This window comes from Lissotriton vulgaris, chromosome 4_1, assembly GCF_964263255.1.
Source record: "Lissotriton vulgaris chromosome 4_1, aLisVul1.2, whole genome shotgun sequence".
In the NCBI taxonomy this organism is placed as follows: Eukaryota; Metazoa; Chordata; class Amphibia; order Caudata; family Salamandridae; genus Lissotriton; species Lissotriton vulgaris.
The window spans coordinates 1726563258-1726590988 of record NC_141691.1 but is presented as its reverse complement, the minus strand read 5'-3'; the positions used below and the strand labels follow the sequence as shown (position 1 = coordinate 1726590988).

General features: G+C 51.0%; 1 protein-coding gene across 1 annotated transcript in view; it reads left to right on the top strand.

The window, feature by feature from the left end:
- INTS8 (integrator complex subunit 8) overlaps positions 1-27731 on the top strand; it is a 793677-nt gene that overhangs the window by 163571 nt on the left and 602375 nt on the right. The window lies entirely within an intron of this gene.

Genomic DNA, 27731 nt, shown 5'->3' with positions numbered 1-27731 from the left:
CTGGTCAACTGGTCTTGACGTTATAGACATGCCCTAAATTAGCTTTACCATTTTCATGTTTCCTGTTTTTATTTTTTATGGCTAATATGAGGACATGTGTATGTCTTCTGTGCATATAAGCATGTTGTGTACTTTGGATGCTCCCCTTGCGCATCAGATTCTGAGCACTTCTTGTATATCAGGAATGTTGACGCGAGTGAGGGCTTACCCTCATGAAGTGCTTGCTAAGGGACTTAGTATCTCTTGGCACTTCTTTGTATTTCGTTCCCATTTGTGGCTTGCAGTTAGGAATTGTTATAGCTCCGAAATTCATCAGAATTAATCAGTTGAGAGAAAATAAAACTTTTAGTTCTTTGCAATTTCGACATAAGTTTGTTCAGAGCGCTATGCCAGAGTAAACAGGTAGCGGACACAGTATGCCGTATTACCATTTTCTTTATTTTATATGAATGGTTCTCTGCAAATGTTACTGTTGATTTTGAGGCAAATTAATAATTGAAAAAGAACCTGTCCACTGAAGAGAGCAGGGTGAAGCATTAAAGAAAAATACCCTACTCAGTAATTCAGCCTCAATTTGGGAAGTTTTTACAGCTTTTTCTGCAGAAGTGGATGTTTGGAATCAGTCTTTGGGAGTGAGTTCCACTGTCTAGCATGTTTACAAAATCTGTTGAACTTGAAGGCCATAGTTGCTAGATCTCGAAGTATGTGATTACTTGAGAGCTAGGCTGTGAATATATTTGAATCTTAACTCAGATTGAAAGTCACACACACTTGATGACTGTGAGGCAATACAGTTCAATAATGGCTTTAAAGACGACTTCCTATTGTTTGACTTTGAAAATCAAATGAGTAGGAACTTGTGCACAAACTGGAGGACAGCCACTTGATATATTAGCAGCCCCTAAACAAAGCTTTGTTTTTTTCTAGTTTACTATTACTATGGGCACCTTCTAACCCTTCAGCCAGATTTGAATTGTTGGCCCACAAATACCTTCCCAGATTAGGTGCCTGTTTGAGAAAAGAAGAAGAATCACCAAAACGATCGTGGATGGCACCCTTTTTTCCCTGTAGTGTAACTTTAGCTTCTCAAAGCCACAGTCTCCTCCAACCCCTAAGTTGTCAATGAAAAATCATCTCCGCACCACCAACGCAAATACTCCTACATGTCACTGGCCTTATGGGTGTAACTGCTGTCTATTGTGCCATGAATAAGTGAAATAAAGCTTTTTAGAAAATATTGAGTAACAAACTTGACAGAGAAGAACCCTGCGGGATCTTACATTTAATGCCAAACTACCAGGAGAAGGCATTACCCAGTTTGTTACATTGTTGCTTCCTGACCATAAATGTGTGTATCAAATACAGGGCTTGGTCTCAAAACAGCAGCTCGAAATCCATGTTGTCAATGACTTCACCCTTCTGTGGTAGCAAGAAAATTATCCAGCAGGGACAGGAGATATTCTAATAATCAGTGCAGTGGTAGTGATCAACAAAGCCCTGCAAGTGCAGTGTTACAATGCTCTCTGTTATCATTGCAAAGTGGGAGAAGGCTGAAATGGGTTAATAATGTTAAATGCTGTTTGAGCAGGGGGATGTGTCTTGGAGATGCTTATCCGTAGAATGTAATTTTAATTGTGTTTGAGGATGATGCATTGAGAATTTTTCTGTTCATAGTAAACTCATCTTTCTTTAATAGAACATGTTAGCTTCTGTCTCTGCGTTGGATGATTCCAAGTTGAAAACTTTGTTTTTAGTCTATGTGTTGATGGGATTGATGTCTTTCCTGAGTTGAGGCACGCTGGTAGAACTGTATTCGAAGTTACAGGTCCGTTCTTTTAACCAACCTAAATTAAGTGTAGCTTCCATTGTTGTCGCTTTTGTAATTCTATTCTTGTATATGATCGCTTCATTGGAGCAGGTTTATAACTTACCAACAAAACAATATCACTGTTATTGATTTTCGGTTGGTGGTAATGTTGTTACTAGATGTTGCCAATATCAAAAAAAAAAATTGGTGTTAGGCATCTGGGTATAACAGATGAGATGCACCTATATCCTGACCTTAGGAAGACTTAGTCCTGTTGCCTCTGAAGTAGAAGTATTTCTCTTTACTGGCTAACAGAGCATTGTGGATCACTCAAGTACCACTGCCAGCCCTACAAATCTGACTCTCTCACATCATTAGTACATATTCGTGTCTTGTATCTAATCTGAAAAAGTCCTTCCTTCCAACTATTGGACTTCCAAAACCTCTAACAATCTGCAGCATCTCATTTGAGTCAAGCTAGTTATTACTTAGGAGCTCCAGCAAATCATTGTATCCCCCCATCTGCTCAATGTCTTCCAGGCAGGATTCCTGTGCTCCAGTGGTATAGTGTCTGTATAATCATGAGTCCTAAATTACCTCTACGGACAGCGAATCCATCTCGTCTTTTATTTTCTGTGGCCTAGCTGTAACATGGAACTCTATAGGCCATCAGACTTCCCTGTTACTTACTGGACTTGAACCTACATCTGAACTGACGTCTAACCTGACTTGAATCCTTCCTCCACATGTGCTGTTCCTCTCCACCATGGTAATCCAGATCCCTCCAACAGGAACATTGGAAGCGGACATTAGGCAAGTAGCTAGTCACAGGAGGATGCTTAGAAAACTGTAATACTAGATGTAGAAAGTAGTAGCTAGACCTCATTATTCATGTTTAAGTTATTCATAAATGTGGTTAGGTAACCCTCAGAGAGGAGCTCTTGAAGGATTGGTGCATAACTGCTTCCTAGATGATGAAGAGGAGGTCAAGATTGTTATCCGGTATGAGGCTGTAGCTGTAGATCTTGTTCTTGGTTAATGATCCGACGTTTATTATAAAGCGTGATGAATGGTTGTGGCAGTGAAAAGAAATTTGGGTATTCCCAGAAAGAACAGGAGATATTTTGGATCATTTTGCCAGAGAGGAAGAAGTGGGTAAAAGAACGATATTGTTGAGATTTTATGTGTTAGAGAATTGATTAACTAGTGCTCTGGTGGCAGTCCTGTCAATTGTTCTGGCTAATTTGACAGCAGAGACTGTGTGCAGGATGTAGAAAGATGCAGCAGAAGGTTTATTGAGTTGCACCAGGAGGCAGTGATTTACAGCGGTTAGGATAAAGAACATAACAATGTATTTACCTATATGCTTTAGTGTTTGCGTATGTACTGTGAAAATGCACCTCCACATGTCTGCCTTAACGTTAGATGACAGATTTGTATTAATAACTCATGATTTCATTTTGATACCTGTATGAAGCCCAGTAAAGCCTTAGCATTATTGTACACGTGCACGCATTACAAATGAGTGTTGGACAGGCCACATGAAGGGCCCGCTCCCCCTCTGCCCGACCAGGCCCGAGCCCGGTCCCTCAAGGGTCACACACCACCACTTCACGTTTTCTGTCCCCTCCGGGACCCCTGCCTCTGAACATATCGACCTCGTGGGCCCGATCCACTACTGGCCCGCGCGCCCGACCTGGGCGCCATCTTGGACACTACACCACGAGGCCGCGTGGCCTCCGATCGACCCTAACCCTGGGCCTGGCCAGGCCTCAGACATCCCGGCACCACCATCCACCCAGGAGGTGAGCGGACTACTTGGCAGGTCAATGGGAGAAAGAGGTGTCGATGGCTCTCCCCCGCCAGGTACCGCTCGCCCCCAGCCTCCCCGGGCGCTGGCTCCACCCCCCTGCTGGGTGTCTGGACTCCCTCATCCTGGACCCCCCGACCTCCAAGTGCGAGGGTCCGGACATCAAAGGGCACCAGCCCTATAACTGAGGCAGCTCCAGAGCAGGAAGGCAGTTGTATCCTGGAGTCGAGAGACGCAGAGAAGAACTCATCCTTGACGGACTACTGGCGCTGCCGTAGTCCCTCCTTGTGAACTATCGTCCTGCCTGCTGGCGTTGCCGTAACCTCCGTAACTCTTCATCGTCGTCGGGACCTGCTGGCGTGGCCGCGGACCGTTTGTACCTCCATCTTCATCGGGACCTGCTGGCTCCGCCGCGGACCGTCGCTACCTTCAACCATCTCGGGACCTGCTGGCTCCGCCGCGGACCGATCATCTAGAACGCCGAGCTGGAGGATTGAGAGCTATCCATCTACCCAATTGGTAACAAGACTGTCCCGCTACCCCTTTCCCCACCAGAGACCCGAACCGAGGGGACCCCTGAGTCCAGACCTCCTTGTATCATTTAACCGTATTCGAAGAATTGCTGATAAAGTATCGTTCAACCTTATCCTTGTGTGGTGTCCGTCTGTGGGGGGGAAGTTACTTGTCTGTACGATCGCTGGAGACGGCTCTCCCTGGAGACCTCTCCCCTTATACTCGGCCGACCCTCCCGGTCCGTCTAACATTGGTGGCCAGCGGCGCGATCCGAATCACCGCATAATCGTACAGAGAGTAGCTCACCCCACGACGAAATCACGATGACGACCAAAGAAAGCGGATCCACCGAGAAATTTCAGAGGGAGAAATTGGAAGAATACAGCCATCGTGAATTAAAACAGTTCTGCATCGAACTAGGTATCGCTACCACCGGTCTAAGTACCAAAGATGATTTCAAGCAGGCCCTGGAGTCCTGGGCAGAAACCGAGGCCGTCACACCCCCGGACCAAAATGTCGCAACAGTGGAAAAAGACACCGCGGCTTCCGAGGAGCGAAGAACGGGTCTCTCGCAAGACGAGATCCAGGAACGAGAAAGAACAAGACTACACGAACTAGAAATGGCCCGGCTCAAAATGGATGGTGAACTCAAGTTGGCCGAACAGAAACTGAACTTAGAACATCTGAGGCTCCGAGAAGAAAGAGAGGAAAAACAGAGACAAAGAGAGCTCGAGGAAAAAAGACTGGCATACGAACATGAGCGCAAATTAGCTGAGATAGACTTACGCAAGCAGAACAAGGAATCAGGGGCGACCGAGCAACCCCGCACCCCGGGAGCAACAGATAAGAAGGTACACATCCCCAAGGATGTCGTTCGAGAATACTTCCGAGAGGACGACATCCAACAATGGTTCAAGGCTTACGAAATAGCTATGACCTCCCACCGGATCGATCGAAGCGACTGGGGAGCCGGTCTATGGGGGAGATTCCTCAATGAGGGCCGCGATGCCCTGCTACAGCTCCCGGACCATCTGATGACCTCCTATGACCACATGAAAGCAGCCCTCCTCACCCGCTATGGGCTCACACCCGAGATGTACCGCCAGAGGTTCAGAGACTGCACCCGCATCCCGGGTACAACTTGGGTGGAGTACGTTAACTATTTCAGCAGAGCCTTCGAGGGTTGGATCAAGGGAAGCAATGTCACAACTTACGAACAGCTCTTCAACCTCATGGTGTGGGAGCATCTGTCAAACAATTGCTTCATCGAGCTCCGGCAGCACCTCCTCGACAGCAAATTGTCTGATCCACGGCAGCTCGCAGCCGAAGCTGACCGGTGGGAAATCACCAGAGTGGGCCGGAATGGGTCCTATGAGCAGAACCGAAACCACCACGGTCAGCACCGTCCCCGAGGAGGAGGAGGAGGAGGCCAAGGAAGAGGAAGAGACAGCACTCCGGCCGCCCCCGCTGCCAGCACCACTCCCCCGGCTAACCGGGGCAACACCCCGGCACGACCGGGATATAGGGCCAATGTCACGTGTCATCGATGCCAGCGAGTCGGCCACTACGCAAACGACCCAAATTGCCCACAGAACCAGAGCCCGAGACCCCGCCAGGTGGCTGCCGCTGCCCTGGGGGAAGAACAGATCTCCGAGGAACAAGAAGAATATGAGCAAGAACATCAAGAATGGGAGCCAGCCGCCATGGCTCTAGCCTGCTTAGGGGGGAAAGACATGGTCCCGCGGGTCCCCCTACCCGCTAACACCCGGAAGTACAGCCAATGGGTGAGCATCAATGGACGCCGGGCCGAAGCCCTCCGTGACACCGGGGCCAGTGTAACAGCCGTCCGCTGTCACCTGGTGACCCCAGAACAGTTCCTACCAAACATTCTCTGCCCTGTCCGTTCAGCCGATAACTCGGAGAGTCTGTGTCGGATGGCCTGCGTCCCTTTCGAATGGGGAGGGGTCTCCGGCATGTTGAAGGTGACGGTCCGAGATGATGCCCCCGTAGACTGCCTCCTGGGGAATGACCTTGAAAGCTCTCCGTGGGCAGCCGTAGAACGAAGAGAACACCTGGGGATGTTAGGCATCCCGGACTGGGCGTGCGTCACCACCCGGTCCATGGCCGCCCGTGCCAATCCCCGACCCGAGGAACCTGAATGGCCGGCGCCTCCGCCCCCGGTCGCTCCAGTCGAAGACACCGACCGTGCCGTCCCCCCAGAACCAGCTCAACCTCCGGACCTCGCTGGCCTCGACCAGTGGCCTCAAGAGGGGGGGCCCACACAGGAGCAGTTTCGCCAAGAGCAGAAGACCTGTCCCTCCCTCGAGGGACTCCGCCAACAAGCCCTCGCCCAGAGCGCAGGGGATACCTCCGGAACACATTGGGTTTATTGGGACAATGATCTGCTATACAGTGAACAAAGGATCGCGGAGTTGGGGGCCAGTCGAGTGCTAGTGGTGCCCCTCCGTTTTAGAGACTTCTTGCTAAATCTGGCCCACGATGTCCCCCTGGCTGGACACCTGGGTCAGGATAAAACTTACAGCCGCCTAGTGACCCACTTCTTCTGGCCTAAAATGAGGAATGATGTACTCCAGCATTGCCGATCTTGCCCCACGTGCCAAGCCAGTGGAAAGAGCGGCCGCAAACTAAAAGCCCCCCTGCAACCATTTCCAGTGGTCACCACCCCGTTCGAGAGGGTCGGGATAGACATTGTGGGGCCCCTGGACCCCCGTACAGCACAAGGACATCGGTTCATCCTGGTACTGGTGGACCACGCCACCCGCTACCCCGAGGCTGTTCCCCTGCGAACTGTGACAGCCCCGGTAGTCGGCCGGGCCCTGATGGGGATCTTCTCCCGTGTGGGCTTCCCCCGAGAAGTCGTCAGCGACAGAGGCACGAACTTTATTTCCAAATATATGAAGTCCCTCTGGCAACAGTATGGGGTCACCTACCGATTCACGACCCCCTATCACCCTCAAGGAAACGGACTCGTTGAGCGGTTCAACCGCACGCTCAAAGGGATGATTGGGGGGTTGGAAGAGCCCCTCCGTCGCCAGTGGGATGTGCTACTGCCGTGCCTCCTCTTCGCATATCGAGAGGTCCCCCAGAAGTCCCTCGGCTTCAGCCCGTTTGAACTATTGTATGGACACCCCGTACGGGGACCGCTCAGCCTAGTCAAGGAAGGCTGGGAAATGCCCCCTCTAAAGAACCCTCCAGATGTCTTCAAATACCTCCTAACCCTCCGCAACCAGACCCGACGGTTCAGAGAGCTGGCAAAAGCAAACTTGGAGGCCAGTCAAGAGGACATGAAAAAATGGTATGACCAAAATGCCTCCTCCATCGAATTTGAACCCGGCCAACAAGTATGGGTGATGTCCCCCACCGAACCCTGCGCCCTGCAAGACAAGTGGACGGGGCCCTTCAAAGTAGTCGAGCGCAAGGGCCCTGTCACCTATCTCATCGACATGGAATCTTCACGGAACCCCCTCCGGGTCCTCCACGCTAATAGGCTGAAACCCCATTTCATGCGTTCAGAACTCAGCCTCCTGATGGCCACAGACAATGGGGCCGAAGAAGACTCCGAACCCCTCCCTGACCTCCTACGGACTCGGGAGAAAGACGGCTCCGTGGACGGGGTCCGACTCTCGGAGGCCCTCACCCTGGAACAACGCCAAGAATGTCGAGACCTTCTGTTGCAGTTCGCCAGCCTGTTTTCCCTCACCCCAGGTGTCACCTCCTGGTGTGTGCACGACGTGGACACGGGGGACAGCCCCCCTATCCGCCACCGGGCCTACCGCGTACCAGATCGGGTACGGGCCTGCATCCAGGAAGAAGTAACCAAGATGCTCACGCTCGGGGTCATTGAGCCCTCAGACAGCCCCTGGGCCAGCCCAGTAGTACTGGTCCCCAAAGCAGCCGCTCCCGGCACCACACCGGAACTCCGGTTCTGCGTCGACTACCGGGGCTTGAATGCGGTCACCAGAACAGACGCACACCCCATCCCCCGGGCAGACGAACTAATCGACCGCATGGGAGCTGCCCGCTACCTCAGCATTTTCGACCTGACGGCGGGCTACTGGCAGATCGGCCTCACATCCCGGGCCCAAGAACGATCTGCATTTTCCACTCCTGACGGCCATTATCATTTCAAGGTCATGCCCTTCGGCATGAAGAATGCCCCAGCAACGTTTCAGCGACTCGTTAATCAGGTCTTGGCCGGGCTCGAAGGATTCAGCGCCGCCTACCTAGACGACATCGCTGTATACAGCCACCACTGGTCCGACCACCTCCACCACCTCCGAGCGGTGCTACAGGCCCTTCAGCGAGCTGGCCTCACGATCAAGGCCAGCAAATGCCAGATTGGTCAGGGGTCCGTAACCTACCTCGGACACCAGGTGGGAAGCGGCCTGGTGGCCCCTCTGCAGCTCAAGATCGCCGCCATCCAGTCCTGGCAGCCCCCCAGCACCCAGACCGAGGTACGCGCCTTTCTGGGACTCACGGGCTATTACCGACGGTTCGTGAAGGACTATGGTACCATAGTGGGGCCCCTCACAGAACTCGCGTCCAAAAATCAACCAAAGAAGGTCAACTGGACCCCAGATTGTCAAACAGCCTTCGAACAACTGAAGGCCGCCATGTGCTCCGCCCCTGTGCTCCAGGCCCCTGACTACAGCCGGGAATTCGTCGTCCAGACGGATGCCTCCGACCACGGCATTGGGGGCGGTCCTGTCTCAATTGAACCCCGAAGGCCTTGATCAGCCAGTGGCCTTCATCAGCAGGCGACTCCTACCTCGAGAACAACGCTGGAGCACCATCGAGAGGGAGGCCTTCGCCGTGGTATGGGCCCTCAAAAAGCTCCGGCCCTATCTCTTTGGCACACACTTTCGGGTACAGACCGACCATCGACCCCTGCAGTGGCTGATGCAGATGCGGGGGGAGAACCCAAAACTACTACGTTGGTCCATCTCCCTACAAGGGATGGACTTCACTGTGGAACATCGACCTGGGCAAGATCACGCCAACGCGGATGGCCTGTCACGCTTTTTCCGCCTCGACGAGGAGAGTCCCCAAGAGGATGGGTGACTCTCCCCGCCTTCAGCTGGGGGGGACGCATGTTGGACAGGCCACATGAAGGGCCCGCTCCCCCTCTGCCCGACCAGGCCCGAGCCCGGTCCCTCAAGGGTCACACACCACCACTTCACGTTTTCCGTCCCCTCCGGGACCCCTGCCTCTGAACATATCGACCTCGTAGGCCCGATCCACTACTGGCCCGCGCGCCCGACCTGGGCGCCATCTTGGACACTACACCACGAGGCCGCGTGGCCTCCGATCGACCCTAACCCTGGGCCTGGCCAGGCCTCAGACATCCTGGCCCCACCATCCACCCAGGAGGTGAGCGGACTACTTGGCAGGTCAATGGGAGAAAGAGGTGTCGATGGCTCTCCCCCGCCAGGTACCGCTCGCCCCCAGCCTCCCCGGGCGCTGGCTCCACCCCCCTGCTGGGTGTCTGGACTCCCTCATCCTGGACCCCCCGACCTCCAAGTGCGAGGGTCCGGACATCAAAGGGCACCAGCCCTATAACTGAGGCAGCTCCAGAGCAGGAAGGCAGTTGTATCCTGGAGTCGAGAGACGCAGAGAAGAACTCATCCTTGACGGACTACTGGCGCTGCCGTAGTCCCTCCTTGTGAACTATCGTCCTGCCTGCTGGCGTTGCCGTAACCTCCGTAACTCTTCATCGTCATCGGGACCTGCTGGCGTGGCCGCGGACCGTTTGTACCTCCATCTTCATCGGGACCTGCTGGCTCCGCCGCGGACCGTCGCTACCTTCAACCATCTCGGGACCTGCTGGCTCCGCCGCGGACCGATCATCTAGAACGCCGAGCTCGAGGATTGAGAGCGATCCATCTACCCAATTGGTAACAAGACTGTCCCGCTACCCCTTTCCCCACCAGAGACCCGAACCGAGGGGACCCCTGAGTCCAGACCTCCTTGTATCATTTAACCGTATTCGAAGAATTGCTGATAAAGTATCGTTCAACCTTATCCTTGTGTGGTGTCCGTCTGTGGGGGGGAAGTTACTTGTCTGTACGATCGCTGGAGACGGCTCTCCCTGGAGACCTCTCCCCTTATACTCGGCCGACCCTCCCGGTCCGTCTAACAATGAGTTCCTGTTGTATCATTTCATGTTGTATAATTCACATTTTAGCTGAACCGTTCTTGTAAGCCTTGTTCTAAAGCAGTAGAGTCTACTCTTGCTGGCGTTACTTGTATCGCTTATTAGTGCTTGTTGGTAGATTTCGACTTTCACATGTTCTAGCTTTCATTGATTTCCATTAAGAAACCGTGTATAAATGTTGTACCACAATGTATATATGTTTGCATTTTATGCTCCAAGAGATAGATTGTGAAGCTCTTGGTAGTTGGTTAGGCAATTGCCTTTTATTATTTTTCTGGCTGTTTTTGCATTGAACACGTTAGATTTCTATGCAATATCCCAATAGTTTGTGTTATTATTTACAGGATGGCTAGGAGCTAGATATAGGGCCAGAGTACTCCGTATGACATTGAAAGGTCGGTGATTAACAGACGAAGTTACAAAAATGGGGTTGTGGGCAGTAGGTCTGGTGCAGGGAAGTGAAGGACACAATAGGAATGCGTGCAGGAGGGCAAGTGTGATAGGATAGCATGTAGGCGGGGAAGGTAAAGTGAGAAGGATGTGCACATAGGGAAATGATGTTGGTTTGTGTCTTACCCATGAAGCATGAGTAAGAGGGCGGAGGCGAAAGTCAGAGGAAAGAGGTAGTGTGATTTGTAGAGCAAGAAAGAGATAATGGCTGAGAGGAGAGAAAAACGTCTGATGGGGACCACATCATGTGATCATGTCAGGCGGGCAATAGCAACAGTGCAATGGTGACAGGGAAAGACCTATGCCCTCTGTTGTCTAAATAGGATCCAAATGAACATTTATAAGACACAGTTTGTTGTCTAGATCTATTCTCCTTGAGGACTGTTGTAGCCATTTGTTATGATCTTCCTTCATGAATGTGTTTTTATGAAATTGTTTTAGAAATTGTTATGAGATATTGTGCAATGATATACGTTTTTATTAAGCAATAAGTACAGCTTTTTGTATACATTTTTCTTTATAAGTGCTTTAATACGTTCTGAATGGTGTGCGAGGTGGGATGCATGTGGATTGACTTTTGAGGCGTGATTGGCCTTCATACAGATTCTGACCAAAGGAAAAACTTTTCTTTAACATTATTGGAAGCATCCAGGTTTGAAATGTAGGGTATAGCGATTACTGTGGCTCCATTCTAAGGCTCAAGAGCACTAAAATGTCATTCAAACGCATGCATTAACCCGGCCATTAGGAAGTCTTTGTATATATCTAATTTACTAAATCGACCAGAACTGAGGATGTCATTTAAATGCTCATTACTTGTCAGAACCACCAATGTTCTCTGCTCAGCAAAGCAACATCGATATTCCAAGATTAGGATGTCATATTTTAGGAGTATGCCTACAAGACCCATTGACAGACTGTATATCGTAAGCATGCTATTACTTAGTGCTTTCTGCTCCTGTCTATTCAACCCATTCTCCCAGGGTGTCTTAGAAAAGGGTGGAAGTTTAAGGGCATCTTTCTGCGGCGTTCTCCCCATTAGGCCTGGACTGACTTGGAGCTAGGACACCGGTCTCTTGTTTTAAATAACTATATCATTCTTTTACACCTGTAGCCTTCATCCCATTATAAATCCCTAATAAGCATTTACAGCCACAGCATTTCCACTCCTAGCAACACCCACTTTTCTGGGTGGCAAGATACCTGGTAGGTTGATATGTTGTTACTCCTGCCTGACTCAACTGAGTTAAAGTTGCTTTCCTGGTTTAGCATTGACTATCTGTATGCCGCTCTGTGCTCACTCAAGTGTGTACCTCCTAAAGCATCTCCCTTCTGTTCCCTAGGTGTGTCTTCCTATTATTTGCTCCTCTTTCACTTTAATGTCAACTCCAATGAGGGTATCTCTTCCTCTTAGGCTATGTCATGTGGGTTGCTCCTCTTTCGCTTATAGGCACACCCACTTGAGCAGCTCTTCCTCTCTCAAGAGATGTTAATGTAGAGTTTATCCACATTTAACTCCTTAGAACGAATCCCAATGAGCTTCTCTCTCAACTACACCCACTTGAGCAGCTCTTCCTCTCTCAAGAGATGTTAATGTAGAGTTTATCCACATTTAACTCCATAGAACGAATCCCAATGAGCTTCTCTCTCAACTACAGCCTTACAGTCTTCTTCAGGAAGTATTAAAGCAGGTAAAATCATCCCACATCAATTCAGCATATTTACCTGTGCTGATACTTTCCGGATAGGCCACTCCCTCCAAAATTCCACTCTGCATTCTTCTCTGACCAATCCCTCCTACCCACTCCCTGCTTGAACATACTTTATTTCACCCATCTTCCTTTTCTCACCCAGTTTCCTCTGACCCATTCATGTCTTCATCACAATTACCATTCAGCCGGTACTATCTTTCACCACATCCTCGCACTTTTCAATTTCATTATAGCTCACATCTTCAATCACATGTCTAACATTGTCGTCTCTACCCACCTTTCTTTACTTCCTCCAACCTGAAGTGGAATTCTTTCTCCCTCAACCCTATGTCAACTTGCATTATCTTTGCCTAACTAACCCCTTTAGCCTCCGACCGACTCCTTACCCTTCCTCCAAAAACCATCTAGGCCTACCCCATTTCCTCACACTCTGCAGTCACTAAGTCTTCACACCCTCACACTCTACTTTGTCCTCTTTTACTCTGTCTTACCTATCCTACGGATAGAGTTTTGTAGTTTCCTACAGGCCCCTTGTGTGCGGGAATTTTCAGCCCTTGACTCCTGCCTATGTGCCATCGTCACCTGGTAGATTGTAGATAGCATACACAGCTATCACCTACCCTGAAGAAATTACGCTAACAGGCGCTGCTCCGTCTATTGTGTTATGTTTATCTCTCAAGACGGGTGAATAAGAATAGTCCTAGGACATAGCTCCTGTGGTCACCTCAGACAGGGTAGGACAAGCATAGATTGCTCTCGCTTTTAGGTCTCGCGTCAGCGAAAGACCTATTGTTTTCAGTTCCCTGGGAATCTGAGACAGGAGATGGGCACGAGCGCCGATTTCTCCTCGTGGGCGCGCATGGCGCTGTGCTCATCCCCTGCCTCAGATTCACAGCTTCACTCACGCATGCGCACACAGACACACACTGCATATATATACACACACACACGCGCGCGCACACACACATTCACGCAGCCACCCCCCACTCACCTGGCTCTTTTGTCGTGACTCCCTTATCTCCGCCGCATCGCCTGGCCTGGGTTGCATAATTCAAACGGCACCCAACAGCCATGCGCCGAAACCGAGTGGAAGCGGACGCCGCTTCCCCAGCGCACCCTCTGCCTGTAGCAGCCGCCTCTGCTGACCCGGAAAAGCTCCAGCCGCCTCCCCGCCTCCGGTACCCGGATGTATTACATTCTGCTCCTTGTCTCAGTGGCAGACATGGCGGACGCAGTGGAAGCACATCCCGGGGACGCAGACAAGCTCAGCAAGAAGTAAGCGGCAGAGTGTGGTTGTGTGTCTCGCGCCTCACAGTAGGAGACCGCTGTGCGCTGCAGCTTTGTTTTGCTTTGGAGACCGGTCTAGAACCCACCCGGATGCGGGTTTAATTTACCTGCTATTGTGCGGACCCGGTTTCCCGTCATGCAGTTTTTCGCATTCTCTCAAGGCATTGTTGGGGATGTAGTGCGAGGGCATATTCGGGTTTCGCTGCTGGGCTACGCGTTGCGTGTGTCTGAACTTCGGCAGAGTGCAGCTGATGCAACCAGGAAGGGACTGGGCGAGCCATACATGTCAGGCAGCGAGGCTTGGGACTACCGAGGGAAACGCATGTGACACACGGGGTGCTGGTGGGTCTCAGAAGCAGCTGACTAACTTACTGAAGGCACTCAGACTCATGAGATGCGCATGTGACACATGGGAGGGGGGGTCTGAGAGGTAACAGACTAATTTACATGCATGCACTCTGGAGATGGCAGCTCTTACTTTCCTCTGGAGCCTTGCACCTTCCCTTTCAAGAATGTCCTTCAGCTGTCTGAAAGTCTTTCCCCACAGCTTTACAATTATTGATAAATAAATCCTCAAGTGTACTTCATTGAGTGTATCCACTGTGTTAAGCTCCATTTTGGCATCTTGTGAACTCTCACTTGTTTTACTTATATATATCTACAGTCCTTCGTGGCTCTACTAAAAGTGGTCCTACATGCTGCTTACAATCTGGGCGAAGGTCACTGCAAGTTTAAATTGTTCTCATTCCTTGAAATTTTCACTGGTTTTATTTTAAATGTCATTTTGATATATTCTTTAGTGGCCTACAAAGGTATTCAAATTGGCTTATCACTCATATTTATTTAAAAGCCGTCATTTTGTTACGTAAGAACACTAATCTATCCTAACAGTATCTACCTCATTCTAAATGTACTCGCCGGGAGATGCAATTAATTCTCTTTTCGTCTTCATGAATTAGAGGCTTTTCATCCACCCCTCTGTTTTTGTTGTCGAGTGCCCCACAATACAACATACAAAAAAAATTCCAAATGGAAAGATGATATTTACTGTTTGTGGAGCACTCCATCCAATACATCCACTAAAAGTAGCAAAGTACCCTCGTGTGCCTTTTACCATTTAAAGTGTCAGATTCCCCCAAGAGGGGGAAAGACGGCAGCCACATTTTACACTGAACTGAAATAAAAAAATTAAATGTCTGGACGATTTTTGCATTCTGTATTGTGGGTCATCTAACGTCCCAAAAAGTTGTGTGCAACTTAACCTGAAACGCGCAGATTTTTATTGCTTGGTTTTGGAAACGCATATTGCATTACAAATGCTATAGGTGTCACATTTGCGAAAGTTAAAACTATTGGCATTGTAAATGACAAAGCTATTAATTTCGCTATTTTCAAAACCAACACATAAATACAAAATTTGTCAGTTACAATACCAATAGCTCACACTTTCCTAATGCGAGACCTATTGCATTGCAAATGCTTGTTTTGACAGTCTCTGAGTTCAACTGAGAATGATCAGCGTCACCCTCCCAATGAAAGCTACTAGTGTCACTTCCGTCACCAGCCCAGTCCTTATCCTGCATATCCTCTTCTGAGGAATTAGATACATCAGATAGAGAAAATAATGTATCTGCTTGGTCATCCTCTCTGTTGGAATCAGAGCCTTTTTTCTGGATATTCAAAACTCCTGTTTTAAATGTGGACGAGCACTCCAGCTCTTGTAATCCAGCTGAGGGAACTGCATTAACCAGAATGCAACTCGTTTGCCCTATGAAAATTGGGTCAGTTTCTGATCTTTCTGGGGAGACAGTCAAAGTACAGCCACAGTCTTCACCTGATACTGCACGAGCAGACACTGAAGACTCTGCATCCTGGAGTGTCGATACATTCACTGGCAGAAGCGCAAGTACAGAGAAAGACTCCCCACTGACCTGAGCGGCCGGCACCTCTACACAGTCATTTGAGGTGAGATCAGGCGACTTTGATAATCCAGATCGTCTGGCCCCAACGGGAGCATTGATCGGCGGCTTGACTTTCAGTGACTGCGCTTTGAACAGCGCTGGGACAGTCTCTTTCCCTCGGCCAGCAATGTGATTTTTGCCAGTCTTTGTCACGAAAGCAATCGCTGGTTGGAGGTTGCCGACCTTACTGCCCTCGGCGCTGGCATCAGCTACAGGAGTCTTCGCCAAGTTACCTGGGGCAGACGATGAGCCGCAGACCCTGATACCTCTGCTAGATGCCTTTGGCGGCTTGGTACGGGCGGCGGCGGCCGTACCGCGGACTGTACAGCTGACGAGAACGTGGCAGATGCAGAACTGATCCGGCTCCGAGACGCCAGATAGCAGGGGAGTGGAGTGCTCCACGTCGAAGGGTGAAAACGCCAAATCATTCGGGGGATCCAGCCAAGACAGCGTTATTAAGTACCCAATTTTTTGTTTTTAACTACAGGTAATTCAAATAGCAAAGTTCTTCATTGCAAGAAATTCAAGAGCATGCACATTGCACATCGCTCCTACTGGGGAACAGGCCCTTCCATCAATCACCCCTTGGTAAAAGCCTATCATCCCAATCGCCCCCTCAGATCCGCGACCTCCCACCTCACCTTAGTACCACGCATCAGAAGAGCCAGATGTGGAGGCCGGTCACTCTCCTACAATCTGGCCAAGATCTGGAACTCTCTCCCCCTCCCAATCAGATCAGAATCCAATCTACTGACTTTCCGAAAGCTTCTTAAAACCTGGCTCTTTAATAAAACTTCTACCTAAATCTCAGCTCCACTAAATCCAGCGTTTCCGGTTCAACCTACTCTCCTCTGCAGCGCTGGGACGCCCCTGGGTAGCCATCGCGCTCTATAAATTCTCTTTCCATTCCATTCCAGTGGATAGTGAGGGAGCAGCTCATTCAGCTGTCCATGCGGCCGCCATCTTGCCTCCCTCTCCCAGAGCCTTGGAGAACCTATTTGAGTGGCTTCCAGAGTGGCTTCTGGTCTTTTTACCAGTAGGAATGTCGAAGAGCATGTATGGGCAGGTGTGCCTTGCACATGAAGGGTTTTGACATTTTGAGGCATATGTCTTCTTTCTTGGTGATTTGTAGTAATTATTTTTAACATTTCTGACATTTTTCTCTGGCAATTCTCCAGTTGTGTTTTTCGGTTTGGCGTTGATATTCTATTGAGATGGTCTTGTGAAGTACTAGCGCAGCGCCATATTCAAGCCATGTTTTAGTTTTGAAGAGTATGTCTGGTTTTGAGTCTCTTAGACATAAAAGACTTCAGTAACAGTGAGGATTCCATTTATGATTGAGGGCACAACAGATGCGAGGTAGGTTAGAGGGACGAGGAGGTTGCACCGTACGAATACCATCTTGTGGGTGTTCTTTCTAGCTCAAGGAAATTAAGTAGAGACGTAGCCATATTCGTTGGGTAGGGTAATGGCTGGTGGTGTGTTTGGCAATTGGTATCTGTGGATGTAGAGAGGAGGACCTAGACTGGGGTTTAAGCTGGGGGAGAAGCTGAGAGTTGAGAATGGTGAGTCTATGAGACCTTTGTTTCTTCCTTTCATGCTGTCTGTTTAAGTCTGGTGTGTGTGTGTGCTAGGAAGGGTTGGAAAAAATGCTTTGAAGGGACGTTGAGTTCGCAAGGCTGCTATGGATCTTAAAAGCTTAGCTTTGTACCATTAGTGTGAATATGAAAGGAGAAGGAAGAACTTGCAGAAGAATAGCTATAGTGACAATCTGGAAGTGTGATGTGTTACAAGCATTCCACGACATACTACTCCTATACCTGATTTTACACCATCATAAAACCACCGTCACCATATAAGAGTGGAGGAGTTGAACACATGGCCATAGGAAAAAAGATGTAAGGTGCCAAGAAAAGGTGTAACATTACAGGGATATATTTCCATTGTGTAAGCAACTGGTGCTTATATAAAGTGCTCTGATACCCAATACCTTTGGGTCAGCTCACACCTTCAAAACCAGCTGCAGCATTTTCAGAGCCATCACAACCATCACCCTGCCTCTGTTGCGTATGTTGTAAACAAGCTCACCACCTCTGGTGGCTCTCCCTCACCATCAGACTGGAGACTTAAAGGTTAACAAAAAGGAGAGAAAAACCAAAGCTGCAGTCCTGTTCCACCTATGCACCCAGAACCTGTGTCTATCAAGAGAGTTCCAATCCTGTTTGAAGTTAGGAAAGAGTTGAAGTTGCACCTCGTTGTAGAACACTACATCACAGTACACTTCTTTCTGCTCTCAGAATCCAGCTGCCTCCCCTATCCCTCGATGACTTAATGCTTGCCTTTGACGGGTGCCTGTGCAGCACTCCATACACACGCCGAGACAGGGAGCTTTCTTTCCAGTAGGAAACATTTCACCTAAGACGCTTTTAACTGCTGCGCGGCAGTGTTTTTCCAACAAGCTAGAAACCGCTCTGAGCACCCCCACACAATGCGACTATCTCTGATCCTGGAGCCAAGGAACAAAACACATTGCGTAATCCTGTGCTCGCAGCCTGCAGCCAATAATTGTTCAGGACATTGTATGCCCGCAGGTTTGTGAAATGAGAACCACCTGTTTTCTCGTCATATCAGTCATTGTGTTTACACGTTGTATCTTTTGAAAACACCCCCCTCAATAGCCGGCATGGGACATTATGTTTATTTCCTGAGTTCTTCCCGGGTGGAGAAAAGCAATTACACTATAATTCAAAATAGTTCCGTAAAATGAATTTGTACATCTCCTTCCAACCGAGTTTCCAGTTGGAACAGTGATTGGTAGGCGCTTTATGTATTGCAGATAAAACGAGGAGCTCATGCAGTGCACCCAGGCTGAAAGTGATGGGTGGGAACAGGCCTTGGCAAAATATGCATTTTAGATTGTAAAACGTTTCTAAAGGCTTGTCTTATTTAGTGTTCTAGGTAGAACATTTTGTCAGCAAATGGAGGGAGATATTTAGTTTGGCCGTAACTGGAATCGAAGCCTTTCTTTTTTATTTTTACATAATACCGTTTGTTCCGTTTGCAGAAACTGAAATCAACAAGTATTTACAATGTAACGGTCTCGCCTTTGCAAAATTTAGAGCTATTGGCATTATAAATGACACCATTTTTATTTATGTGTTGGTTTTGAAAACCGATAAAAAATGGCATTGTCATTTACAATGCCAATAACTTAATCTCTCGCAAATGCCACACACAAACTCACAGACCCACTTACACACCCACAGAGCCCCCCACACACACCCACAGAGCCCCCACCACACCCACCCACAGAGCCCCACACACACCCACCCACAGAGCCCCACACACACACCCACAGAGCCCCCCCACACACACCCACAGAGCCCCCCACACACACACTCACAGAGCCCCACACACACACCAGCAGATCCCCCCCCACACACACACACGCAGAGCCCCACACACACACACCCACAGAACCCCTCACACACTCACCCACAGAGCCCCCCACACACACAGAGCCCCCCACACACCCACAGAGCCCCCCCACACACACCCACAGCACCCCACACACACACAGCCCCACACACACACAGCCCCACACACACACAGCCCCACACACACACACACCCACAGAGCCCCCACCACACCCACCCACAGAGCCCCACACACACCCACCCACAGAGCCCCACACACACCCACCCACAGAGCCCCACACACACACCCACAGAGCCCCCCACACACACCTACAGAGACCCCCACACACCCAGAGCCCCCCACACACACCCACAGAGCCCCCCACACACACCCACAGAGCCCCACACACACACCCACAGAGCTCCCCACACACAGAGCCCCCCACACACAGAGCCCCCAACACAGAGCCCTCCACACACAGAGCCCCCCAGCAACACACACAGAGCCCCCCCACACACACAGAGCCCCCCCACACACACAGAGCCCCCCCACACACACAGAGCCCCCCCCCCACACACACAGAGCCCCCCCACACACACAGAGCCCCCCACACACACACAGAGCCCCCCCACACACACACAGCCCCCCCACACACACAGCCCCCCACACACACACAGCCCCACACACACACAGCCCCCCACACACACACAGCCCCACACACACACAGCCCCACACACACAGAGCCCCCCACACACCCACAGAGCCCCCCACACCCACCCACAGAGCCCCCCACACCCACCCACAGAGCCCCACACACACCCACAGAGCCCCCCACACACAGAGCCCCCCACACACAGAGCCCCCCCCTCACACAGAGCCCCCCCCACACACAGAGCCCCCCCCACACACAGAGCCCCCCCCCACACACAGAGCCCCCCCACACACACAGAGCCCCCACACACACAGAGCCCCCACACACACAGAGCCCCCCCCCACACACACAGAGCCCCCCACACACACAGAGCCCCACACACACACACACAGCCCCCCACACACACACACAGAGCCCCCCCACACACACACAGAGCCCCCCCACACACACAGCACCCCCCACACACACAGCACCCCCCACACACACAGCCCCCCCACACACACAGCCCCCCCACACACACAGCCCCCCCACACACACAGCCCCCCCACACACACAGCCCCCCACACACGCAGCCCCCCCACACGCAGCCCCCCCACACACACAGCCCCCCGACACACACACAGCCCCATACACACAGCCCCCCACACACACACAGCCCCACACACACACACAGCCCCACACACACCCACAGAGCCCCACACCCACAGAGCCCCACACCCACAGAGCCCCACACCCACAGAGCCCCCCACACACAGAGCCCCCCACACACAGAGCCCCCCACACACACAGAGCCCCCCACACACACAGAGCCCCCCACACATACAGAGCCCCCCACACACACAGAGCCCCCCACAAACACGCACAGAGCCCCCCACACACACCCACACGCACAGAGCCCCCCACACACACCCACACGCACAGAGCCCCCCACACACACCCACAGAGCCCCACACACGCACACACCCACAGAGCCCCACACACGCACACACCCACAGAGCCCCCCCACACACCCACAGAGCCCCCCCACACACCCACAGAGCCCCCTCACACACCCAGAGCCCCCCCACACACCCACAGAGCCCCCCACACACCCACAGAGCCCCCCACACACCCACAGAGCCCCCCACACACCCACAGAGCCCCCCACACACCCACAGAGCCCCCCCCACACCCACAGAGCCCCACACACACACACCCACAGAGCCCCACACACACACACACAGAGCCCCCCACACACACACGCATAGAGCCCCCCACACACACAGAGCCACACACGCACAGAGCCCCACACACACACACACACACGCACAGAGCCCCCCACATACACTCACACAGAGCCCCCCCACATACACTCACACAGAGCCCCCCACACACATCCACGCACAGAGCCCCCCCACACACACAGCCCCACACACAGCCCCACACACAGCCCCCCCCCACACACACACAGCCCCACACACACACACATCCCCACACACACACACACACAAACACACACACCTAGCCCCACACACACAGCCCCACACACACACAGCCCCACACCCACACTGAGCTCCACACACACACACACAGCCACCCACACACACACAGCCACACACACACACAGCCACCCACACACACACAGCCACACACACGCGCACACACACACAGCCACACACACACACAGCCACACACACACACAGCCACACACACACACACAGCCACACACACACACACAGCCACACACACACACACAGCCACACACACACACAGCCACACACACACACACAGCCACACACACACACACAGCCACACACACACACAGCCACACACACACACAGCCACACACACACACAGCCACACACACACACAGCCACACACACACACACACAGCCACACACACACACAGCCACACACACACACAGCCACACACACACACACAGCCACACACACACACACAGCCACACACACACACACAGCCACACACACACACACAGCCACACACACAGCCACACACACACACACAGCCACACACACACACAGCCACACACACACACAGCCACACACACACACACATAGCCACACACACACAGAGGCACACACACACACACGGAAAAACATGTGCATTCCACTCTGTCCAATTTCTTAGAGACACATAACATCTTGCATCCCACCCAGTCAGGCTTTCGCTCCAATCTGAGTACAGAGACAGCACTGCTGGAGGTAACTGAGTCTATCAAGGAGGTGACTGATCGCGGAGGGAAGGCTATGCTGGTATTATTGGATCTTTCCGCGGCCTTTGATACCGTCCCTCATAACCGTCTTCTTGTAAGATTGCAGGAGATTGGACTCGGAGGGACGGTATTAAATTGGTTTGAGTCCTTCCTGTCCGAGCGTCAACAACTGATCTGGGTCCCTCCTTTCTCAGCGGTTGTTCCTCCACTGGCAGTAGGTGTGCCACAAGGGTCGATACTGAGTCCCACCCTTTTTAATATTTTTTATCCCCCCTGGCCGAACTGGTGGAGCCCTATGGCGCCCGAATCGTGACCTACGCTGACGATACGCAGCTTCTTTTCACTTGTGATAAGAACACTGAGTTCGATGGCGATTCCATTAAGAGCTGCCTTGAGGCCGTTTTCATCTGGTTTCAGCGTAATCAGCTAAAATGTAATTCAGATAAATCTGAAATTATCTTTTTCGGCGGTGCCCCTGACACTCACTGGAAATCCTGGTGGCCTGTGGATATGCATCCCCCGTCTTCACCCACCTTGGTTGCCAAAGATCTGGGTGTCAAAATTGACAACGGTTTAACTTTAAAGCCCCAGATTCTCAGTTTGGTTGGTCAATGCTTTGCCCTGCTGCGTACACTCAGGAAATTTCTCTCTTTTCTCTCTGTCTCTCACAGGAAAATTAAAGTCCAGGCATTGATCGGCTCTAGGCTTGACTATGCCAATGTTCTTTATCAAGGGCTCCCAGAGTACCTTCTAGCTCGCCTGCAGACTGTTCAGAATTCTGCTGCCATGGCCATTTTTGGCCTTAGTCGTAGGACTCGCACTTCATCCCTTCTTGACTCGCTCCACTGGCTTCCAGTGAGAAAGCGTATACTTTTTAAGACCCTGACCATGACTTTCAAATCCTTGCATTGTATTGGTGCCGTCTATCTTAGGAAACGTGTTCAATTTTACTTTCCTTCCAGATCACTACGTTCTGCCACTCAAGCCTTGGCCATCTTTCCAACTACCAAGCGTGCCCGTATTGGGGGCCGCTCCTACAGAGTATTGGCACCTCAGCTTTGGAATAAGCTCCCACTTTCTCTTAGGAAATTAGACAATCTATTGGCCTTCAGGAGGGTCTGAAGACTTGGCTTTATGGCCTTTAGTCTGCTGTGTTTCTGGTTTCCTCTACAGATCTATATAGCGCCGGGACACTCTGCCTGAGTAGCCGTGCGCTCTATAAGTCACCCCTATAACATAACATAACACTCACACAGAGGCACACACACACACACACACACACACACACACACACACACACAGAGGCACACACACACACACACAGAGCCACACACACAGAGAGCCACACATACAAGCTCTTTTGACGAGTGTAACCATCTGATACATAGAAAGTGCCCACTCATTGACTATTGGGTTAGCACGAGTCAGCTATCCCAGAAGTATGTATACAGAGGCCAAACTGTTCCTCTTCCCAACAAGCAAGTCTGGGGCTCCTGAACAATAACATGTGGAGGCCAAAACTAAATTTCTAACTGGCCAGACCACGCAACTGGTCACAATGCATAACAATCCGAAGATCCGACTGTATGGCAAATGACATTAACCTAACCCACAACACACCATGAGCGATGCTAGCACCACAGATGGGTAGAAAACAGGCCAGCTCACAGGGCAGCCTTTCGCCGCTGAAGTAGGGCATGCCAAGAGACATGGTGTGGTGGGTGCCCTTCTAGCGACCACGCGGCCAGTTCCTGGCCTGTAAATAATGCCAATGAGCTCGCAAGAAGCCTGTTCCGCCTGTCGGCCAGACATGGAAAGCCCGGCTCGCAGAGCAGCACGATGCCCGTCAAATAGCTCTTCCCAGGCCTACCTGGGCAGTGAGGCCACTTCTGGTCTCCACAGTGCGCGGTTCGGATTTGTAAAAAATGCGTGGTTAGCTTTTGGTGCTGTGTGGGGCTTGCTGCCCCTGGCACCGGGCAGAGAGTTCGGGGAAAGACAAGCTCAGTTCTCTTTCCTGTGAAGTAGCCACGGACAGCCAGCCCGGACCTGTGGTGTGTATGTTTGTGTGTGTTTGCGCTGGCAGGTTCCAGATTACGAACCAGAATATATGCCGGACTTCCAGTAGAGGGACAGGGTTTTCCCGGTAGGGCAGGGGTAACCAAATCAGGCCCCGGAGACCCCCCCTACTCATCCCGTTACTTCCAAGTTCAAGTGCGCCTGTGATTTACCAGCGCTGACTGAGAGCGCCAATGAAAATGTGTGGCCCGTTCCAGCTCCCAGTTTAATGACTGCGCCGTTGCAATGTGCTTCTGATCACGGAGGACGCCAGGAAGGGGAGATCGCTCACAAACTACTGCTCACAGAAGGAAAGGCGGACCGCAAAGCGTGCCTGCGTCTCGGAGCGAGCCGCCCTGCGCCGGGGAGCGCAGCGCATGAGCCTGTGCGCAGACTTGCACTGCGCCAACACGGACGGGGCGCGACACTGCACTCATAGGACACATGCACCCGAACCCACAAAGTAACACACCTAGTAAGAAATTAAAAAATCTTGGAGCACGGATGATCAAGTAATTGTCCAGAAGGTGTTGATATTTCGAATCTAGCTCTATGTCTGATGTTATTTAATTAAAAATACTGCGCACACATTAGGCCGTAGACTGTAGCTTTCTGTAGCTAAATACATTCAGCTCTCAAGCGCGAGGACGCCCTTCTATTACTTCTAATCATAACTTGGCAAAAGTGAGACAACGTGCGCGCAAATAACAAGACTTTCACTGTTAGAAAGATTGGACACTTTAGACTCCGGTGCCACTGGGAGGAGGAAAGACACGGCCCCCCTCTCTACTCCACTAACCGGGACTGCACAGGGACGCTGCAAGACGCTGCACTGCTTCCTCCCACCCGGGGGAAGCGGAAATGGGGCCCGCGAGGCTCCTCTCTTGTCTCGGCCGGCCCCACCCACCGTAAAGGGCGGGCGCTCGCTTGGACTCGTCTTTTCCTTTTTTTCTTCCCTCAATGCGGGGTGGGCATCTGTTTAAATACAAAGCCCCTGGCGGGGTGGGCACCCGCTAGAGGTATGAGAATGGCACAAAGTCCCTGGCGGGGGGGGGCACTTTTTTAGCCCCGTCCTCTTCAGACGGGCTCGGCATGACTTACTGCTGCGGTAAAAGGTTCCTTATCTTCTTTATGGGGCGAAACAGATGGCCCCATAAAGAAGATAAGAAACCTCTTACGCCACCAGTAAGTCAAGGAACCCAGTCTGAAAAGGACGGGGCTAAAAGAGAAAGAAGAACGTCACTAGGACCTCTTCTCCAATGGCTGGCCACCGTTTAGGACGCCAGCCAATGGAAAAGAGAGGCGGGCTTAACCTAGCTAGTGAAAAATACCCTACCTCATTAAATTTCGCCAGCTCGACTGTGCATGTGCGCAGTCTTTCGCAGGCCAAGACCTAAAAATGTTATGTTGAATTGCATCATTTATATAGTGCTTCCTACCACGTTGTGGTGTGCGAACGCTGATTTGTGGATGCAGAGCAAGCTATTCCGAGGGCAAGTGTGTTGTATTTGTGGAGATCCTACACAGGGCGGGAAGCGGTTTAATGCCGTGCTTGAGTGACCAGAAAGGTGCTGTTGTGTTGGGGAAGAGCACCTACCAAGGCACAAAATGTGATTGCGATTAGCTCACAGTTCTAACTTACATTGCAGAACAATGTTATGTCTCATGATTTTTTTATACTAAAGGCAGCGAAAAAAAGGCAGTAATCTGCCTGGGTGGTCTGTGTGGTATGTAGTCTAACTGCGGAATGGTGGGTAGGGATGCAGGACTAAAACATAGAGGCAGCTACACAGCACCAACCTTGTGAGGAGAGCACCGTAGTGCTGTGTGTGCACACCAATAATGAGCGGTAACTATAGAGAGTCAGGAATCCATATCGCAACATGCACCAGATGGTAATAGATGTCAAAAGTGTAAAAGGATGCTCAATAGGCAGGGTTAGAAGTTAGTAACAGGAACAGTTGCCATGCAGATTTTTAAGGCCAGGGATATGCTGCCTACTGCTGCACAAGGACAATTTGTGAGTGACAAAATATTTAGATGGGTAATCAAGGTTGGCAAAATGAGCAGGAACTACATAATTGTTAAGACCTAGATTCCACTTACACCTGCTACGGCGAAGAAGGCTACCAAAGACAGATGGGAACCGTTGGACCAGCCCTAATCTGGTCATGACTCAGTGGCCAGACTGATACCTTTCCATGTCTATTAATTGACATACCTATTCATCAAACGGATATATGGGTACCTTTGCCTGTTACATCAATGCTCTAAACACCTGCTGTGCAATGATGCTTTCTGTCGTGGCTCTGGCCTCCGCTGTAGAAGATATTGACAGATAAAGCACTCTCCATCCACCATTGCACACACCCTGCTGTTTCCGATTGACTACTGAAATGCTTAAGTGACAAATCCTTTTTCTAGTCTCTATTTGGACATTGGGTGCAGTCCTCTTTTGTGTCTGCCACCTCCCAAGACACTCAGCACCCTCTTTTTACATCACTGATACCCTAAAACTGCTTCCTTGGTCCCATTTTAAACTTCCTTCACTCAAAACGTATGAAAATCTTGATTTTCTCCTGTGACATAAAGCTTCTCTGAATATAGATACTATTAGCCCAAAGAATAATACTGACCTGTACTTTTGTAACTGATGGAGACCTTTATGCGCAGATTCCTTACCTTTGAATATCTCCAGGCGTGATACTGGATCCGGAAAATGTTATTGTAGTACCCTTCCAAGCTGGTAGGTGGCTTCATTTGGTTTCGCATCGGCGTTGTCCCCCCTGGAAGTGATGTGCACAGTACCTATATCTGCACGAACCTGGTGCGCTGATGTTCGTTAATTCCTTTCCACTCCAGATAGCGCTGTTCCAGATTGGGCTACCCCATATTATTTGACTGACCTTTTTTGACATTCTGTCAACCTTTTTTCGGGTCAGCGGAGAAGTCAAAGTCCCACCAACACAAGAAGTCCAAACATTCTTCGACTTCCCCTGCATCTGTCCAAGTCAGCCGATGAAACAAGGGAGCATCAGCACCCCAGGGTCTGCGAGTAGGCAGGGTCTGAACCTGGGTTCTCTCCTCACTTCTCTGATTTTCCCAGAGCTGGAGTAACCCCACCAAGCTAAAGGAATTTTTTGAGGTTTTTTGCGCCTCATTTTTGGGCGGGCCCAGCCCCTGGAGCAAATTCGGGCCCCACAGGTGCGGGAGGTGCCCCCATTGGCACCATGCCCGCGAGGTTGCCCTCTGCAACAGTTGTCCCCCAAGGATACCCAACTGGATGCGGAGCGGAGCAGCTGGTGAGACGAGACCTTCCTCAGTGTCATTGCCCCAAGTGCCGCCTGCACCCCTAGGTGGCACCATCCCCATTGTCATACCAGACTCTGGCACAGAGCTGTATGGGCGTCACCTGATGCCGCCTCCGGCGCTGATTGAGGATATCCCTCCTGGAGTGGAGCCAGTGCCTTGTTTAATGGATATGCCTGGGGAGGGAGACATTTTGGAGGGGTCTATGGACCATTATGGAAAGGACCCACTTGAGGAGGACAATTGGTATGAGGAACTGGGTGAATTCGGTGGGTTGGACACATCACAGGACACTGGCCTAATTTCCCCTCCTACTGTGGCCATGGAGGAGGCAGCCTCTTTTGCTATAGGTGTGCGTAGGTTGTCTGAG